The sequence below is a fragment of the Myotis brandtii genome, unplaced genomic scaffold, assembly GCF_000412655.1.
Source record: "Myotis brandtii unplaced genomic scaffold, ASM41265v1 scaffold115, whole genome shotgun sequence".
Taxonomy (NCBI): domain Eukaryota; kingdom Metazoa; phylum Chordata; class Mammalia; order Chiroptera; family Vespertilionidae; genus Myotis; species Myotis brandtii.
In genome coordinates, this window is record NW_005353967.1 from 12,748,691 (window position 1) to 12,770,005 (window position 21,315).

Below are 21,315 nucleotides of genomic sequence, written 5' to 3' on the forward strand. Positions count from 1 at the left end.
GTGGTGATGCGTTAACGAGGTGAGATCGACCACAACATGTGGCAAATCGTCTTTTCCTATTTTAATTGCAAGTCCACGTCTCTTCATCTGCTGTGCAAAATAGAATCTCAGGGTTATTATAATAAAGTCCTGGAGGATGTCCTGCTGAGATATGTGAAGAGGCGCCTCTGACTTGAGCATTCATATCTGAAACTCTTGGTGAGCACCTGGCCTGGTTACAGACAACTGTAGCCAGTGTGGGAAATAGAACCTTTCCTGTTTTCAGTGGGAGACTGCCCTGTGGGTGGCTGAGTGACCGTATGCATTTCAGTGGGTACTCCCTCTATGAATGTGGGAACTTCTCACAAGGTGACAAGTGGCTACTAGGGATGAATGCTTTAATTACTTTTGGTGACAGAAAGTAAAATTATCTTGAAATAGATCAGAGGTCTTGTCCATAGAGAAAGAACTCTTTTTGTTATCCTTATACTTGGCCAAATTGGTTTTCTGAAATAAGAACATAATATTCCTGAGAGACTGGGTATTCATATTGAATTATTTTCATTTAAAAATAATCATTTAAGGGTAGAGGTGAGGTCTTGTGCTAAACTAAGAGTGATAAAAACATAGATAATAATAAATTTAATTTTTGGGTTTTTTTTGCTTCCTAACTTACTTCCTTGACATTCCCTACATTTCTATTATTGGTCACTTTTTTGTGGTCTCCGTGTCCTCTTTTGATACCCTCAGCCAGTATCTTGGTTTCAAATATCACCACTGCTTTGTAGAAAACAATTGAATCTCTCTGTAGCCATGGGATTTCTTATGTGAGATAATCTCTATCGTCTAAGCCATTTTGGTTTAATATTCTCTTGCTTGCATCTTGACTCTTTTCCCTCTAAACAATAATAGGAAAGTGAATCATTCTAAAGCCAAGTCATGATCCTGTTATTCCCATGCTCAGAAATCTTCAGTAGTTTCCTACTGCCTACCAAAGAACTTCACATTTGTGAGGCCTGTTTTCATTTAAGACTTTCCTAAATGTTGTCCCAACTTACCTTTCCAAGCGCTTATTTTTCAAGAGCTTCATTTACATGGTCCCTTCCAGTGATTAAAACAGTTGAAGAGCTGAAGCAAGAAAAGGGAAGAGGAGGAGGTACCACCCAGCCTAGCAACTGGCTGGTCCTGGACCAAACCCTGCCCTGACTTTCCTGTCCCAGGAGAAGGTACACTTGGCCATCCCAACAACCCCCCTCAACATTCAGCAGAGGTAGCATCTGCAAGGCTGGAGGCCTGAGGGGTCCCGACTCCTTCACGGTGCTGGAAAATGCCATGCCTTCAGTGTTTACGGATGCAGAAGTGCAGGAGGTCATACCCGAGTTGGATCTGTTCTCTAGTCCTCCATTTGAGAAGCCCAGCCAAATACTGGAACAGTTCCCATAAGGGGCAGTCACAGGCCATATGAGCCTTGGGTTCCCAGACAAACCAGCCCCCAGAATGGCATTAGCATTGCCTGGCATTGGAAGTCCTGGGTCAGGGGAAACTCTGGACTTCCTTCCAGGTACAAGTCCACACAAGTCCATACTCCTCAGCCCAATGAGATCACTGGATTCTCTCAAGCAAGAGTGAAGTATTAATGATACATACTAAAGGGGGTAGGGGGACGGATTAAAGGGACTAAGTTCGGCATAGGGTAGAGATAGCAAGGAGTTGTTTTTTAAAAAAAATAAAAAAAGTTTAGGATGTTTGCTTTTTTAGTTTAAGTGTTCCTCAGTTCTGTCTGTCTGTCTGTCTGTCTATACAAATCCATCTCCCTTACTCTTTGCCATTTCCTTTGTTTACTGTTTCCTTTCCCAATGTCCCTGTCCTCTCAGGCCCTCCCCTCATTTCCCCTCAGCTGCATTTTGGAGAGAGAAATCAAGGGAACCCTCAGCTTCCCTTCTGATTGTCCTCCTGCTTTGGGGGAGGGTGAGTGAGGTCTGCTCTTGGGATACCCTGTGGCTCTTTTTCTTCACCAATATGCCCTCCATCCCTCCTCCCCATTTCTGTTTTCTGTCCTTTTATTCAGAATTCCCAGGTGAATTTTATTACTTGGGGAGTAGAACAGATGCTAAAAGTTATCCAGGATTTTGTTTTCTTTTTCTTTTTTAAATTTGTGGTTACTTCCCTTTCTTTTTCTTCCCACGCAAATGGAGTTCTGTGGAACTTCCATTAAATTTGGTACAAAACCACTTGCTGGGGCTGTGACATCAAGAAAATGAAATCAACTTTCTTACAATTTTTTAAAAGAATACTTTAAAGCTTAACCCCAAAATGACTTCCACAAGACTCTTCCTGATCCCCAGGAAGACCAAATGTCATTTTCCTTGGAACTTGTGACTGACCCCTAACACTTTCTTCTTAAAAGATTATTTTTTTATGTTTTATGTTTCCTTCATGTTGAAACTACGTGAGAGTTGGGTCTAAGTCTGATTCAACGTTGGATGCTCCACAGTGTTTTGCAAATAGATACTCACTGAACGTTAGGCAGATGCATATTTTTTTTCTCTAACCACTTCAAATGATCCCTAGCATGGGGAATGGTGAAGGAGCAATGAGAACAAGCCTCACAAGTTGGGACCTGCCACTCAATTTATGAAATTAGAAAAAAAGTAGACTCAAGGAGGACACAACCCAAGCTATAAATAGCTTCAGAGAAACTCAGCAACAGATGACAGAGGGGTTTGTGTGAGCTTACAAGGTGCTAAAGGTAAAATGCTGGGGTTCCTGAAAAAGAAAGGGAAGTTTATAAAGTTTGCTCCTTAGCAGCAGAGGCAGGCAATATCAGGCCTTACTCTGTCTTAGTTCAGGCTGCTATGAAAAATCTCAGGATAGACTGAGTGGCTTCAACAACAAACACTTCTCACAGTGCTGGAGGTTGGAAGTCCAAACACCAAGGCTCCAGAAGGTTTATTTGGTGTCAGGTAAGGGCCCTCGTCCTGGTTCACAGAAGGCTGTCTCCTCACTTGTCCTCACATGGTGGACCCCAATGGGGCTCTCTGAGGTCGCTTATAGGGGCATTAATCCCATTCATGAGGACTCCACCCTCATGACCTAATCACTCCCTTAAGCCTCACCTCCAGATACCATCACATTGGAGAAGAAATGTCAACATGTGAGTTGTGGAGAGACACAAGCAGTCCATCTCACTGTGGTTCCACACTGGCTCCGCCCTCCCTCCTCTGTCAGATAAGTGACAGGTCGTGCTGGTGACAGCCTGCACCACCAGCAGTGCATCTCGAAGCCGTGGAAACTGGGCATCTTAATAAAAATCTTCCTCACAGTGGCCCTCAGGAACAGTTGGAGGTTAAAATGATCAGATTAGAGCCATTATAAAATAATTTTTATGTGGCATCCCCAAATAAGTTTCTTATTCAAAGCCATTATTTTAGCCAGTCCCTGCATAATTAAATGAGGATTAGAAGTACAGAGTGAGTGTAGAGGAGAGAAAAAGGGCTCCGGTGTCTTTCCATTTCAGAAAATATTTTGAATATGTGTCAACATCTAATTTGTTGCAGCCATCCTTTTTTTTTTTTAAAAAAAAAAAGATATTTTTATTGATTTCAGAGAGGAAGGGAAAGGGAGAGAAAAAGATAGAAACATAAATGATGAGAGAATCATTGAATGGCTGCCTCCTACACACCCCCTACTAGGGGTCGAGCCTGCCACCCGGGCATGTGCCCTGAGCAGGAATCAAACCAGGACCTCCTGGTTCATAGGTAGACACTCAACCACTGAGCCATGCCAGCAGCCAGGCCAGCCATTCTTTTTTTTAGTTACTATTTGCTACACTTTATTTAGATTCAAGAATGAATCTTCTGAAGACTCTTTATTTTAAAATTGATTCTGTGAAACCTGCTCCGGTATCGTGATGATGGCACCCTGGAAGCAGTCAGACAAACTAGGACAATGAATATGTGCTTTTAAGAAAAGCCATTTCCGAGATTCTTAGCTTCTAAATGCAGTGACAAGGAAAAACCCCATGGCATTGCTGCTAGGGGCACCCCATGCAAGCCCCAGCCAGTCCACCCGGAATTTTGTCACTCAGAGAGTGCTCTGTTTACTCACAGGCCTACTCACTTTAAAGGAACCCAACTTACAAAAATTTAGACTTCCCAGGTAGCAGAGTGGGCAGAGTGATTATCTGCGAAAGGAAAGGATTCTTTGTCATGCCAATACCTAAAAGAACAGCTACTTCAGTACATTTTTTGTTGTTGTTGTTAATCCTCACCCCAGGATATTTTTTCATTGATTTTTAGAGAGAGTGGAAGGGAGGGGGAATGAGAGAAACATCCATTGGTTGGCTCCCGCACACAACTGGGCCAGGGATGGAGCCTGCAACCTAGGTACTTGCCCTTGACCTGAATCTAACCCATGACCCTTCAGTCCTCGGGTTCTTGGGCCGAAGCTCTAATCACTGAGTAACTGGCTAGTACCCCTTAGTACATTTTAAAGTTTGAAAACATTTATTTCCCAGAGCTCTGGTTTGTTGGAAATGTGATACACATATCTTCTCTTCATTGTTCTAGCACAGACCTTGATAACTTCTGAAGCCAGTTTGAAGCAGGCTAAAGAGCTAATGGTCTGTGTGATGTACTGTGTGGCTCATGAGCCTAGAATAAGAGACCAAAGAACAAAATAACTATCTAGCATTGCTTTGCTATGAACCTCAAAACAGTCATTTTGTTTTGCTCACAGGGCAATTGTATTAAGCAGCCTACTCCATGGAAAGTGATTTGGGTTTCTGCAAAGAAAGAAATTATAGTTTGGTTTGACAGAATAGCATATTACATAGGGAGAACATCAGATCATGAGAGAATATTGAAGCTTAACTGGTCCTTGGCATCCTCTTAATCAGTCCAAATCCTTCCTACTGTAGATGCAAAAAGTATGGCAAGGCATCTTAATTTTACCTGCCCAGCATTTTTTCTCCTCTTCCCAAGTGAGCCTTAAAAATGGGTTCACTTCCAACAAAGAGTTCCAAAGGGGATGGCTTCATTAGTGCAGGCCACCCAGGTGGCTCCTCTGAGGGGTCCCAACCTAGGGCACCTTAGCTGCATGCAATTTTCCATGTATGGTGGGTGCCAGGGAAAAGTGGTTTATCACTTAATTGAAAGAATGTCCCACATTTATTATTGTCATCAAATAAAGCAGGTTTGGGGCATTTTGGGTTTGGGTTTTTTGTTTTTGTGGGGGGTTTATTTTTTTTGGTTTGGGTTTGGTTTGGTTTGGTTCATTTCCTTTGCTTTGGCCTGGGTAAGGTAGAACAGAGAATGAAATTAGAAATTATGAAGCATAATCATGCAGTCACAGGCACACACATTTAAATGTAGCTTTGAGTTTTAACTTGTCCGAGTAGTGTCTAAACCACGCAGTTCTTCTATCTGCAGTGCAACCTGAAAAATAAAGGGTGAAATGTCTCTGGGCTGAGCCCTCGCCCTGTACCCTGTCTTGTGCTCTAATCAGCGGGGATGGCGAACGTGCTGCAGTAGCATGTTATAGAGACGTGTTCTGTCTTGGAAATAAGTGAGATACTTCTGGTAAAAATAGATACAGAGATTAGTGGTGGATAAATCTCATTCAGTGTGGAATCTGGGTTGCCTTCATCGGAGTGTTTCAGGAGTTCTGAAGATTAATCACAGATTACAGAACCATTTGAGGATTAAACAACTCATCAAATCCAGGGGGAAAAAAAAATGGTCTTTAAAGACTTTCCCTCCAACCCCCACCCCCCAATCCCAAATACAAATATATATCCCCTAAGGGCTCAGGCTACTCCTAATTTCCTCCAACAAATCTGAGAACAGAGTCAGTTTCCCTGAGCACATTAGGATGGTAAATGATGTAAAATCTGGGGACCTGCTAGGTGGTGCAGGTGAAATAGCTTCCACTATAGAATAGATGTAAGATTTGTATGGTAGAGATGAACTTTAAATTTTCAATGACATAGCTTCTCCATTTCTTTGGGAGAAGAGAAGGCTCTTTCTTCACTTACCTTTTGCTCAGATATCTCACAAGTTCCTATTCATAGGCACATATTTATAGAACTCTAAAAGAAAGCTAAAAACCATCACATCTTAGTTCCTATAAACAGAATACATGGACATTGTTGTTAGTTGTCCCTTGTCCATTTCAGATTATTATATTACTAGAGGCCCAGTGCACAAAATTTGTGCATGGGTAGGATCCCTGCTGGCTGCTGGCTGGGACCTCCCTTCCCCCGGCTGCCGGCTGCCGGCTGCCAGGACCTTCCTTCGTTCTGCGCCACCCCTGGTGATCAGCGCATGTCATAGCAAGTGGTCGAACGCCTAGTCGTTCAAACTCCCAAGGGGGCAATTTGCATATTATATAAGATCATCTTCAGACACAGAATAGATTGTCAGTAAGAAACGGTAGTTTGGATTCAAGCAGATAGAAGCTTATATCCTAGTTCAAGTACTTATTAGATTTCTGACCTTAAGAATATTGCTTAGGCTTTTAAAACCAAGCTTTTTCTTTTAAAATCAAATATTTTGTATTGTACATAATTGTTTGTGCTATCCTTTTTTCCCTTTTAAAAAATTTTACCCATCCACCCCCATTTGGCAACCATCAGCTTGTTTCTGTTTTATTTTTGTATTCATTTGTTGTTGTTGTTTTTAGATTCCACATATAAGTGAAATTATATGGGATTTATCTTTCTCTGTCTGACTTATTTCACTTGCTATAATACGCTCTAGGTCCACCCATGTTGCAAATGGCAGATTTCATTCTTTTTTTTTATTGCTGAGTAATATTTCATTATATAAATGTACCACATCTTCCTTTAACTACAGGTGGTTTTCTTTTAATTTGTAAAATGGAAATAATATCTAATGAGTTTGTGTGAGAATGAGAATGTTGTGAAATTGTACATACACACATACACAAACAGTATTTAGTAAAATATCTGACATAAATAATCCACAAATGATCTTTAAAAAAAAATCCAACAGTATGAGGTGTCCTCTTTTCACCTATTACCCTCATGGATGTGATATTGAGAAACTGCTCACTGAGGCTGTCCTTTTCCACCTCCTTATTGACACATCCACAAACATCAAACTCTAAAGCAAAAACTTACAAAGTAAAAGTCACCCTATCCAATATGAATGGAAGTGAAAGCAAGAATGGAAGTAACAAGAATAAATATTTACAAGTCTTTACTGCATATAAAAGGCTTCCAAAGACAATCTATTCACTCTTTGATAATAAGTCTATGGCCTTAATATTATTCATCCTCATATTACAGATAAAAAAAATATGACTCAGACGGGTTGAGTGATTTTTGGCTAAAACCATACAACTTATCCATGTCAAAGCCGGAACTCATGTCTCTGATTCCAAGTCCCTGGGGCTATGTAGTTACCGAGGCCCAAGAAATCCACGCAAGACTGGAAAAAACTTCCAAGTGATTAACCACGTTGGTTGCATTATGGGCCTCTCTCCTATTTGTGGATTTAACTTTCTCACAAAGGATTATTAAAGAAAGTCACCTAAGCCTCTTCACAAAGCTTAAAAATTCCTGGTTATGTGACAGATGATGAAATACACAAGGCTTTTTTTTGAATGGATTCCAAAGGTCTGGAACTTAAACAGCTGTGATGGAGAGCAAGGCTCTGTGTTATAAGGCTCATGTGAACACTTGTCTGGATCTCTGCAGGGACAGGGACCTTGTCTTCTGCATCTTTGCATCCCAGGGCTTGGCACAGAGCCTGGCACACAGGGAGCACCAGTTGGGGTTTGAGCATGAGGGTCTGCTTTTGTGGCAGTGAGTAGACCAGATAGCCAGTCATGAGAAAACATATTCCATGGCAATTTTTCAATTTTTACTTCTCAGTCCAAGCCACTAACCCAGATAATGAGACGACAGAGCCCTCCAGCCTCTATATCTCCCATCAGTTCTTTCTTCCTGGTTCCCTTCTGGTTCCTTTGCAGGAAGAGTTGCTTTTGTAGATACACCTGAGCTAGAGCTACAGGTCTTGTTTGTCTCAACAGGGAAAAGAATTTTAAAACGAGGACATTAAATCGCCTTCTACTTTGAGTCACTTGAATAACAGTGTTGACTCAAAGCTTCGCCATTTAGAAGACTGGCACTGACCGGTGGAGTGGTGAGGTGGCCTTGGCACCAGCTGGGGAAGGAGCGACACCAGGCTGAAATCTCTGCCCTGTTATGTAACCATGGCTGAACTTATTGACCAGTTAGCGTGCTGATCACTTTCCACACATTTAACTTTCAGTGGAGGGTTCCTATTATTACTCTCATTTTCCAGCTGAGGAACTTGGAGCATGCCCAAGGTCACAGGGAGTAAGGGGCAGATCTGCAGTGAAACAAAGAAACTGGACTTCACAGTGTGTGTTCTTAACTAAACTACCTGACCTTGGGCAAGTGAAAGGCCCTCTCAGCACCTCCATTTCTTCATCAGGGAAAATGTATGAACAACTCCTTCCTTAGATTGAAAAAAATAGACATTGAGATAATACACGAACAACACTTGACACTTAGTAGGTGTTTAGGGTATATCAGTTCTCTCCCTTCCCTCACATAATCTGAGGTTGAAGAGCATCACCTCTTGAGCAATCCTTTAAAAATACAAAGCTCAAATTACTCCAAACCACACCGGAGCCAATGACAATAAAGATGATTTGTTCAAACTTATTATTTTGTTTCAATAAAAGACACGTCTCCAGTTTCCTCAGCAGACCCACAGAGCCAACCCAAACTGAAAACACACGCAGCGATTGCAAGACACTTTGAGAACCAGGAAATACCTTCCCAAAATGACTTGCTTCTTAGCCAAAGCAGACATGGTTGAACAATACAGCAGTGCAGCTGTGGCCTGCAGGGCGCACAGTGGGGCTTCATGCTTCGGGAGCAAATGGAAACACTGGGCCTCGCTTGCCAGCTGGCACCCACACTCCAGGGACAAGATATGCGTGGCCTTGCCTTCCAAGTTGAGAGCAATTGCTGGCAGTACACTGTGAGCTTGTCAAGTTAAGGGAATATTTTCTTTAAAGGCCCATCACTGTTTTTCTTTAAATGGTAGCCACCGAAAAGTTATGCAAACACTTCAGCTGTGGAATATTTAATCTGACATTTGGCATGGCTCCCTTGTTGATCCAAGACTTGAAGTATGCAGTATATGCCTCACAGTTGTTTCATTACTTACTCTAAAAAGATAAACCAGATACAACAATTTAATTTTTCTTCTCCTTAATTTTAACTGGGTTCCTACCTGGATCCATTCTTGATTCCCAAGTAATGGGATGACAGTTATGAACCACAAGGCCATAAGATGGCTCATTTAATGGTGGTGGGGGGGTGTGGGGGTGGATTTGATCCTTTTGGGGGGCTAATGAAAGCTTTGGAAGTCCCTGTGGTTGTGGTTTTCTCAAGTGTTCTGCAGTTCTCCTTGGGCCTGGGTTTCATGTGTTCTCATGGAAACATTGCCAGCACTGTCCCCTCCTCTTCTTGGTCACTGGGTTTTTAGCAAGAGGAGAACAAGCCCCTGCCTGAGTCTCCCACCCATTCACATTGGACACGCACCTGGTACATGTGCTCTTTGCTCATCCCCGGAGCTTTGCTCACCCTGGTCCTCCTTTAACCATCGCACTCAGATGTGTTTTCCTAAAAGGGGAATCTCCTGTGGGTTCTCTTTGAATATCAATCACATGGTTTCTCATCCTCTACAGGCAGAATACATTGCCACTCATCAAAAAACACGCCCATGCTAAAAGGCTGAGGTAGCGGGCAGTTCCCATTTCTTACCCTGTGGAGAAAGGATGCAGTCTTGGCCAACATTCCAAAGAGAAGGAGAACCTTGACTAATGTTCCTTCACCAAATAGGCCAGTTGCTTAATGTAAATAGACTTCATTCCTAACATCCCATCCTTTCTGCAGGTGGGCCAGTAAGGCTAAAAAGCACTAGAAATCATAGTGAAATGCAGACTACTTCTTCATCCTCCTCCTTCAATGCTCATTGTTATGACAACACTGATTCAAACGTCAGGTCCCTTGGCTCCAGGCAAGGGCATAATTCTGCTTCATAGAAATACTGAAACTGTTCATCCTTTAAAAAGTGGTGGGTGGTGGAGAGAAGAGAATCCAATGGACATGTTAAGAACAGAACCAAAGAAAAACAACAAAAAAACCAACCCTGAAACTGCTCAAGTGATCTCGAGACTGACAAATCTGGACGTTTTCTTAGCTCTGATTCAAGTTCCTTAGCTCTGATTCAAATAAAACAAATCATTTATTTCTTTCTCATGGAAAACTCAAAGGACACAAACCTGAGCATTAAGAGCCATGTCCCAGTTTGTTCTTTTATGGCTTTTTAGAGCTAGAGGGATTCAGGGAGGTGAGACATAATCTCCTCACCTCATAAACCTTTAGCCAACAGATGAAAATGTGCCTGAAGTCAGGGAAATGCTATAGGCACGGGCCTTTCTAGCAGGTATAAAATTGAGTAAATATGTTCCTATTGTCAATTTGTATTAAAAAATACCTGTGAATACTATTAATAGCAGTTTTTCACAGATAATGGGATAACAGGGAATTTTTACTTTCTCTTTCTAATTCTCAGCCTCCTCTTTCTCTTTTATAGTTTTTGACATGAATATTTGTTTCTTATATAAAAGAAAAAATGGAAACTAAAGGTGCATTCTCCATCCAAGGACCTAGTCCCAAATGAGGCCACTCTGACGGACCTTCCTGGAATGTGGGCTCCAGGTCAGGAGGCTTCTGTGGAAAGTTGCCAGCAGCCCTTCTACCCAGGGGCACCATCCTCCAGCTCTTCACCCACTCTCTCCAAGCCTTATCGGTGTAGGAAGGAATTAATCTCTTGTCCTCATCATGGACCAGTTGTAAGTAAAATCAGAGCTACCCTAAATCATAGGCCAAGACTATCTAATAGTTTTCTCAAAGGGTTTTCAGTTGTGAATTGTCTTCAAGGAAGAGGCAGGGCATTTCTCAGTCAATAAATGATGAGTGGTATAAGGTATTACATGTTTCCTTAGGCTCCGTAAACTGTAACCAACTATGGATATTGAGTAACTCTTTAGGATTTAGGATGGCAGAGTACTGGCATCTTGCATGCTGACCCTAGATGACTGGGGGAAGTTTCTGGAATGCTCTGTGGAGAAGGAGTGGGAGGAGTGGGCTCGGTGGTAATGCTGGGACACGATGAGCAGTATCTGCCAGGTGTCTAAGGCACCAGTATTGAGGCACAATTGGTTTTACATGGTCAAGCAAGTTTCCAGGGATTTGTGTAGTGATCAAAGTATCTTTCCCACAATATTTGGTTGGACAATATCTAAGCATATCCTAGGAATGAAACTATTTCTATTTCTCTGCCTACTTGACTGCTTTCGTGCATGTCCAGGAGCCTCAGGGTCACTGGCCAGAGCCGTGTGATGATTTCATGATCTGTGCTGGAGGCTGCAATGTCTCAGTTATGGTCTTGGTGCACACTGTACCTTCCTTTAGAAAGCCAGAATCGTGAGCCTCCATTCACAATTGATCTTAAAAGAAAGTGAAAGGGGATGGAAACAAGAGGTTTATAGATCATAAGAATGCTACTTTTAATAATTTTCCTTTATATTTGCATTTTCTCCAGCTTCATAACACTCTACCACATCAAAGGGAGTTTTAAACCAGGATAATTGTATGAGAGTAGCGTTAAAATATCTACATCATCTTTTGCCATTAGAGTTCAAAAGCTTTCTTATTTATATATAGATTGTGGTGTATTTAATACTTGGAGTGGAAACCTTAGAGAAATGAACTGAAATTATATTCCTATGGAAAAAAAAATACTTTTCTTTCTGCCATATTGCTGCAACAGAAATTTATCTGGCAAAGTAAATCGCAATATTGCTCCCAGCAGAAGAATTCTGCATATGTGAAAAAGAGTGTAATTGCCTTTTCAAAATCAAAAAAGAAAAAGAAAAAAGAGAGCAAATTGGAAAGTGTGTTGCCATAACCACAGTTAAGCTCCATATGTATGAAACCTAACTTATGAAAAGTCACATTTTTTTAAACAGATGAAGAAAGTAGTGAACTGTCTCAAGGTATTATACCCTATAAGGGTTAGGTCCATACAGGACTCACTAAAAAGTAAATAAACAAATAATAATAATAAGATCCAGAACTTCTAATATTGAAAACACAGGGATTTAGGAGGACTACAGATAGGGAAGAATATATAAGAAAATCATACCAACACTTAATCTTTGCAATACTGTCAATATGGCACTATAAAATTTCTGACATTTTCTATCAGAAAAAAAACCACACAAAACCTTTGAATCAAAGTGAAGACAGATTCAGTGAACTACTGTACAACTGAGAGAATACTGGGGCAGCATGAGTTGTGACAAGTAAGAAGAAAACATTATGGGAAATTCCTCTAAATATCCCTCAGTTTAAAAGGACAAGGACGGAAAGAGTTGGGAGACTATGGGAAAAACCACTACAATTAGGACTGGTCTCTGTGCTGCATTTATGTCATAGACCCCTTGAGAAAAGCCAGGGATCCCCCCCCCCCATATATTCTTTATCTCTGAAGGTGATTAACAACGGTAATATGGAAAAGCAACGTCTAGAATTTGGATCATTGAAGAGACGGGACTCAATTCATTTGGAACTATTTTTGTGGCTACATGTTACAATTGCAGGCTCATGGTAATATGGTGATATGTGAAGGGGAGAAGCTGGTGATGGAGAAAAAATATATATATTTTCCTTTATGAAATAGAAAGGACATAATAGTGGGAATTTCTTGATGTTGAATTTATACAAGTATGGCTGAGTAAAACAATGTACTCCCAAGTCAGTGGAACTAAAACTTGGTGAAATAATTTCACAAATATATAGAAAAACCTTTCATTCATAAAATTATTTAATTATTAAGGCTCAGAATCCTCATCTATCTCCTCCACCAAAGGCTGCTGAGTGACCTTAAATGGGTGACCAGATTCCATTGGCTTGTCCAGCCAAGTATTTGGAGAGATTCAAAGAGGAGACAGGAAACTTACCCAAGTACATGAGGAAATGCAAGAAGAATCCATTTAGGCTATTTAGTGTTTGTTTGTTTATTTTAAAATGGTAGTTAAAGATAGCCTTCTTTGTAACTGAAAAAGGGAAGAAATGTGACTTGTGAAAAAATATGTAATAAAAAAAGGAAAATAAATACTACATTTCAAAATAAAGCATAATTTTTGAAAATATGTATTCTGGAAAACAAAAAAACCTAGGTAATAAATGATGCCTTTTAAAGGGATATCAGAAAAAAGGGAGAAACATGGATTCCAACAAAAAGAAGATAAAAGATGAAATGATAAGTAAATAGACTGAAATTTAAAAGTCTCAGCTTAGCTATAAAAAGGAGTTATTTCAAAAATTTGAATGGTATTACAAGTCAAAAGAGAAAAGATAGAAGGAAATCGACAATGCACAAAGACAAACGAGTAACATGAAAGATGAGCCAGAGGAAATTCTAAGCATGCAGAAGGAAAGACAGAAAGCTAGAAATAATTAGAAGGTAATACATACAAAATGCTAAAACAGATCCTGCATATGGATATAACTTTGATACCAAAATCACATGAGAAAAGTATAAGTAAAAACATTGAGTCCAATCACTCTATGATGGTAGACGTGAAATACTAAAAACATTAGGTAATTGAATCCAGTATGTGCATGTGAGTACATGAATGTTGTGGTTTGTCTAACAGGATCTATTTACTAAAGTACCAGGATACTTCTAAAAGGTCCAAAGTCTCTATTATGTGGACACTAAAGCCATCTGTCTAAGCAAGATTCTGCCTCATATAAGAGTCTTCCAATCTTGGAATACACTTTTCCAGCATTCTCTCTACCCATGGGTTTCTTGTCACAAAGGAAAGAGAATTAATGATACAAGATGAAATTATAAATATAATGTGTCTACTTTACTTCTAATGTAACCACTTCGAGAAAAGATGCAGAAAAAGAAGTGTTTGGCCAAAAGAAGGCAGAGTCAGGATCCGATCCCCTTCAGCAGGAGGGAAGATTGGGAACCGGGTCTGTCCAGTTGGTCCTTTGCCAGAAAACACATCAGCACTTTGGGGTGATGACTGCACTTCATGGTATAACTTCACATTTCATTAAATTACAAAATGTAATTCAATATGACTGAGGTAATGAGGCTTAATGTGTTGGCTTGGTACAAGTTAATAGATGCAAATCGCTAGTGGTGCTTAACCCAGCATTCTAGTCAGAGCCTACGTGACTGGGAAACCTTTTGGTTCTCATCTAAATTCCGAGATAGTGATTTTATTTCTTTAGACACATCATAAATTCCCAACTCTATATTTGCTGTGATAATTTATAATCATAAAAATAGCCAACTATTCTTCCATAGCCAGTCTTTTTTTAAAATCTTTATCAGATAGCTTGGTAGTTAAGAATGTGGTCTAGGGAACCCTAACAGCAGGATTCAGATTTTGTCCTTGCCATTTTAAGCTGTGTGACTGGCCTCGGGCAAAGCAATTACTTTTTGGGTGAGCCTTATTTTCCTCAACTATAACGTTTTCTCATTGAATTAATTAAATGAACTAATTTATGTGAAGTACATAGATCAATATCTGGAATTTGTTAGCTCTTACTAAATATTCATTCCTTTGGTAGCAGTCTCTGGAATAATCCTGTTTAGGGGCCAGGTCCCCTCAAAAAATACAACCTCATCTATACTAATAAAAGGGTAATATGCTAATTAGACTGGACATCTTCTCAACATCATTCCGGACATCCTTCCTGACAAAGCCGGGGCTGGAGGGAAGCCAGCTGGGCCCCGGGTGCCTGCGGGCAGCCGGAGGAGGGAAGCCAGCCTGGGTCCCGGTGCCGGAGGGAAGCCAGTGCCAGCAGCCAGGGGAAGGAAGGCCTACTCTTGCACAAATTTTTGTGCATCAGGCCTCCAGTTTCTAAATAAATGGAAATAAGTAGACTTTAAATATAAACTGCCTGACAAAAGTCAATTATAATATAGGAGTTTAAATGTAGCTCCTAACATTTTTGTTAAAGTGTAAAAATGGAAAATCTTTTACCATTATTTTTTAATAATTGACGGGTGACATGCGTTAACAGCTGAGCCTGTGGATAGCTGACCTGAATGGCTCCACTGTGGTCGGGCTTGCTGAGACCTGCCTGCCGGGGAGTCACAGCTCCTTCCTGGACTGGACACAATAGGCCTTATGTCCTTGGGACCACGTAGGCTGACAAAAGAGCTCCACCCACCTCCTCAGCAAGCTCAGCAGCCCCATGCTGGCCCGAGGGGTGAAAGGCTCTGTGGGTGAACACTTGGCCGTGCAGAAGAAAGAACTCTGGGAACCAAAAACTCGTGTTTAATTGAGCTGTTATATCATATGGATTTATTCAGATACATATTAAATATTTCATTACCAGACACTGTGTTAGATTTTAAATTCAATGATGGGCAGTATGTGATAGTGTTTCAAGGATACATAAGATGAAGTCCTGAACTAAAAAGAAATTTTATTATTTATTCCCAGTTTTATTGCCATATAATTGACCCTGTTTAAGATGTACAATTTATTGATTTGATACACTTATATACTGCAAAACGATTACCATCATAGCTTAGCTAACACCTCCATCATGTCGCATAATTACCATTTCTGTTTTGTGTTAAGAACATTTAAGATGTACTCTTTTAGCCACTTTCAAGTATATAATATGAAGTATTGTTAACTGCTATCACCATGCTGTACCTTAGATCCCCAGAACTTAGTCTAAAAAGAATTTTTAATTTAAAAAAAGGTGATGAGAGCTTTCCATTATAATTTTCATATAAAAATCTTTTAATTCAGCAAGTTAATGGGCTGCTAATAAAGTTTTATATTATGTAATATATTTTTGCATTAAATATATCTCTATACCTATATATAGTTTCCACCATTATAATGTATCTTCATTCCTTTGCTAAGGAAAAACTGTATCTCATTTCATTTTGCATTCTTTGATTACGAGTGAAAGTGAATATTTCAATGTATTTCTTCTTTTGTTGAGAGTATTATGTCTCCTTTTACCCCCCATTGCCCCTCTGTACCTGGTTCCTGCCTAGCACTAGGCCTTCGCCACCCTATTGTCTGTGTCGATAGGTAATGCATATATGCATATAAGTTATTTGGTTAATCTCTTCCCACCCCCCTTCTCTCTGAGATTCATCAGTCTGTTCCATGTTTCCATGTCTCTGGTTCTATTTTATTCATCAGTTTATTTTGTTCATTAGATTCCTTGTTCATTTATTTTGATTTTTAGATTCAATTGTTGATAGATATGTATTTATTGCTATTTTATTGTTCATATTTTTATCTTTTATTTTTCTTCTTCCTCTTTTTTATTTTTATTTTTTCTTCCTCTTCTTAAACAATACCCTTCAACATTTCACATAATACTGTCTTGATATATCATGAACTCCTTTAGCCTTCTCTTGTCTGTGAAGCTCTTTATCTGACCTTCAATTCTAAATGATAGCTTTGCTGGGTAGAGTAATCTTGGTTGTAGGTCCTTGCTATTCATCACTTTGAATATTTCTTGCCCTTCCCTCTGGCCTGAAAAATCCCTGTTGATAAATCAGCTGTGAATTTCTTATTTATGGTTTTGCCCATTGGTATTGGCATCTCTTTTTTAAGTTAAAAACAACAAGAACTATATTTTATGTTATATGTTATTGATATGTCTTTTCTTTTTGTTTTTTATTGATGCTAAGATTGTTGTTCCACATATAAAAATATATTTTATGTTGACCAATCTATTATTTTTCCTTTTATTGGCTCTGCCTTTGATGTAAGGCTTATTAATACTTCTCTCATCTAGTACATAATAAGCAAGTGTTATTTTCTTTGACTGTACTTTTAGGATTTTTTTAAACATATGCTTTTAATCTAAAATATATTTTGAGATATGGTAGCTTGGAGAGAAAATCATTATTTTTTTAATTAGCCAGTCAACCTGATACTATATATTGAATAATATAACATTACATGAATTACATAAACTAAAAGTAGTTATTTTAACTTTTTAAATAAGATAACCTAATACTTATATGTGAATTAAAAAGAATATAAAGAAACAGTAGAAATTTTAAAAACTGTTAAACTTCAGCCAAATTTTCTTTAAAATTAGAGCTGTTGGTTGGATACTAAAAGTTCATCCTGAGTTAAAAGAAATTATGAAAATTATTAAGATATTGGAGTTTTTTATTTTTTAAGCTACATATTCCTTACATGAGAATAAGTTTAAATTTCCCAAAGGTAAAATTTGATCAGTTGTCTCTGAAAAAAAGTGTAGAAGAAAATGTCAGAAAATAATTTTTATGTAAACCCTTTTATTTTTTATAAAAGAAAACAATTTTTAAGATGCAAACACATTTTTAGATGATTTTTAAAATAAATAATTAAAAGGAAAAGACTGTTCTGTGAACAAATATGTTATCAAAATGTCAAATTACTGTCAGGAAAAGTACAAACCCATCACAAGAAAATGATTCCATTTTCTGTTATTGACCCAAAGCCATTCCGTATGAATTCTGAGTGACTGTTGATTGTTTGCTCTCTCAATCAGTAGAAGTGTAGCTTTGTGTTTCCTTAGACATTCTTTGCTAAAGATCATGCCATATTTGGGTAATAGTTTTTTGTATGTACTTTTTCTAATGACCTTTCTTTGTTCTTATTTATCAGAAGAGATATATGCCTTCATTTTACCAATATCACATAATACTTCTAAATCACATGATTTGTGTAATGATACCTATTTTCTTACTGGAGATATTCTTCCTGTAGCCCTGTTCGTTCTAATAAGTGACAATGTTTGTCAGCCTGCTGTGTACTGTCACAGTGGACTTCTTGCATCACTTCTTGGTTGCATTGTACATTCTATCTTGTATCTTGAGTCTTTGTCTCTCTTCTGTCATGTTTTATAGTAGTTTCATTGAGACATAATTCACAACCCATACAATTCCCCCACTCAGTGGTTTTCAGTATAGTCAGAGATTATAACCATTGCTATAATAATTTTAAAACACTTTGATCACCCCAAAAGAAACTACATACTCATTAGCAGTCATTCCCCATTTCTTCTCACCCAACACCCACCCCAGCCCTAGGCAACCACTAATCTACTTTCTACCTCTATATGGTTGCCTGTTCTGGACATTTCATTTAAACAGTCATATATGTGGTATTTTGTATCTGGCATCTTTCACTTAATGTTTTCAAGTTTCATCCAGACAGAAGCATGTATCAATACTTCACTCATTTTCATTGCTGGACAATACAGTAATGCATCACTTAATGACAGGGATACCTCTGAAAAAGGCATCATTAGGCAATTGTGTCGTGAGAACATCATAGAATGCACTTACACAAACCTGGATAATAGGGCCCGTCTAGTACATACCTAGGCTATATTGTACAGCCTATTGCTCCTAGACTACAAGCCTGTATATCATATTACTAGGCAAAACAACATGAGATTGAATTAAGAAAAAAGGAAATGATGCAATTAAGATATGTGTTACACATGAGATGCATGAGGCTGCTGCCAGTGTAATACAGCATACTGTTTTTGTTTTGTAAATATATTTTTATTGATTTAAGAGAGCGAAGAAGGGAGAGGGAGAGAGAGAGAGAGAGAGAGAGAGAGAAACATTGATGTAAGAAACATTGATCAGCTGCCTCCTGCATACTCCCTACTGAGAATCATGCCCATAACCCAGGCATGTGCCCTGACCACGAATCGAACCAGCAACATTTTGGTGCATGGGACAATGTTCAACAAACTGAGCCACACCATCCAGGACATGACATACTGTTTTTGTTTTTTTAAATATATTTTATTGATATTTTACAGAGAGGAAGGGAGAGGGATAGAGAGTTAGAAGCATCGATGAGAGAGAAACATCGATCAGCTGCCTCCTGCACACCCCCCACTGGGGATGTGCCTGCAACCAAGGTACATGCCCTTGACCGGAATCAAACCTGGGACCTTTCAGTCCGCAGGCCGACGCTCTATCCACTAGCCAAACTGGTTAGGGCATGACATACTGTTTTATAGCAAACATTTTGTGTAAGTAGAAAGAGTACATTCTAAAATAATGATAAAAAGTATAGTATATATATAAGCCAGAAACATAGTTGTTTATCATTATCAAATATTATGTACTGTACATAATTGTGTGTGCCGCACTTTTCTATGATTGGCAGGGCAGTAGATTTGTTTACACCAGCATCATTTTGAAATCCCACCAGCAGTGTATGAGGGTTCCAGTTTCTTTACTTCCTCACCGACACTTGTTATTATAGTCATCCTAGTGGGTATAAAGTGATATTTCATTGTCATTTTGATTTGCATTTCTGTTACTTTTTAATTTTGCTAGAGTACATCCCAAAGTAATTTGTTTTTAAGAAAAATATTTGTATGTGCAAAATGCCATTTGGGGGAGGGTTTATATATTACTACTTATTCTTATCAAAGTCATATATTTAAGCCACTTTAGACATCTCTTTTTAATTACCTAACATACTCCCTGCAGAGTATTTTCTATTTGTTATTTGCTCTTTTTTGTTTCTCTATATAGTTGTACTCACAAAGAAAATATTTGATGGGTTTAGAGGGAAGGCATGGAGTGCATAAAACTGGCAGTACATTACAAATTTCTTTTTTCTGAAAAATTTAATTGTAATATTTTGGCAAAAAGGAAGACATGCTTACCAAAAAATGACTGGTGATTGAAAAAACAAATGTAGGTCCTGGAATATTCTACAAGCAGAAGAATAGCAACCGAAAATAACAACCCCAAAACACCTAGTGGTTTAGTTTTATATAACGATTTTATTATGAGCTATATCAAAAAAGATAGAATTTATAACTGAGCAGAATTTAAGTACATTACTGACCCAGACTTTTCCTGTTTGTAGTCATTAAGTAGTGGGTATTTCTAAAATGCTCAGTGTATCAAAGTCTGGGTGCATGAGGAGGTCTCATTTATGTTTCTGAGCTACTACAGGCATGTTAGAGCAAGAAAAATGAAGAGGTTCTGATCTAGTCCGACCCCTTATTTTATAGGTGAGGAAATCAAGGTCTAGAAAGACAAGTCTAAAAACATGTTAGCAAGAGGAGGCTAAAGGAAGGTCTCACAAGTCTTCATTCAGGACTGAACTAACCAATGTTTCTCAAGGTAGTGAAACACATCCCTTTAATATAGCCACACACAGGCATCCATGTAGCTCCACAAAATCTCCCCTGGAATGCTGAGTCCCAGTTATTGACCCCAAGTTACAACATCCTCCTCATCGTCTCATCACACACTACTGAGAGTCCTGTGGTGCAGAGCAATAGGAGATCTTAGCGCCACTTAATGCTGCTTTATCATCTCATTTTTGCTTCTAGTTATGCTATTTTAAAAACTAGCTCAAATGAGAAAAATGTGTATGTGTGGGGGGCAGGGAGAGGTTGAGGGGTTGCCAGCTTTGTATCTGATTGGAGACAGCCACCATTGTCTGTTATTTCCCAAATACTACATCTCTGTTAGGGCCCTTATTCTCTGCCTAGAACCCTGACAGGCACTCTTCTGGGTGGATGCTCTCTGGGAAATGTTAACAGCAAAGTATCGAGCTTCACATTTTGTGCCTGCTCACAGGTCCATTCTCATGCTGTTTCCCTCTCTTCCTTTTCGTTGTCTTTCAATATTATTCCTTCCAGACCTCTGCCCACCCAGTGAACCCATTTACTGCTGCCCAAGAATCCACGTCTACTTTTTCCTTCAACCACTTCTCCTTCCACACAAGGTGGATATGCAGATGCATCCCCTTAAACTCTGCCCATCAGCAGGGATTTTCCTCAGTACCCTTTTTCTGGACCTTCCCTGAGTAAGAATGTAGAACAGTAACAGACCATTTTCAGCTTGTACCCACATTTGAATGGACTCATCTATGAACAACCTCAGCCTTTTAATTTCTCCTTCAGCTGGTCTGACGGACTCACATGCAGTCATAGGTGTGATCTAAAGGAAAGAAGTCAGTGGCAAGGTGGTTGATGATGACATGGTAGCCTGGGCCTCTTGGTTACTTGTGTCACCAGCTTACTTGTGTCTGGCCTTGATCATTTTTGATCCTGGATGCACCATTTCCATCTTAGGAAGGGTTGCTACTGAGACTGCATGGCCATGGCCTGGTGGGCAGAACCCAGTTAAAACAGACAGCTGTGGCTTCCTAGTCACT

General features: G+C 39.2%; 1 long non-coding RNA gene across 1 annotated transcript; it reads left to right on the plus strand.

Annotated features, from left to right (window-relative positions):
• The first annotated feature begins 5,786 nt into the window (after positions 1–5,786).
• LOC106728142 lies at positions 5,787–15,175 on the plus strand. The gene is made up of 3 exons (XR_001364400.1): positions 5,787–5,862; positions 9,884–9,887; positions 15,166–15,175. It is a non-coding gene; the product is annotated as an uncharacterized LOC106728142 (long non-coding RNA).
• The last annotated feature ends 6,140 nt before the right edge of the window (positions 15,176–21,315 follow it).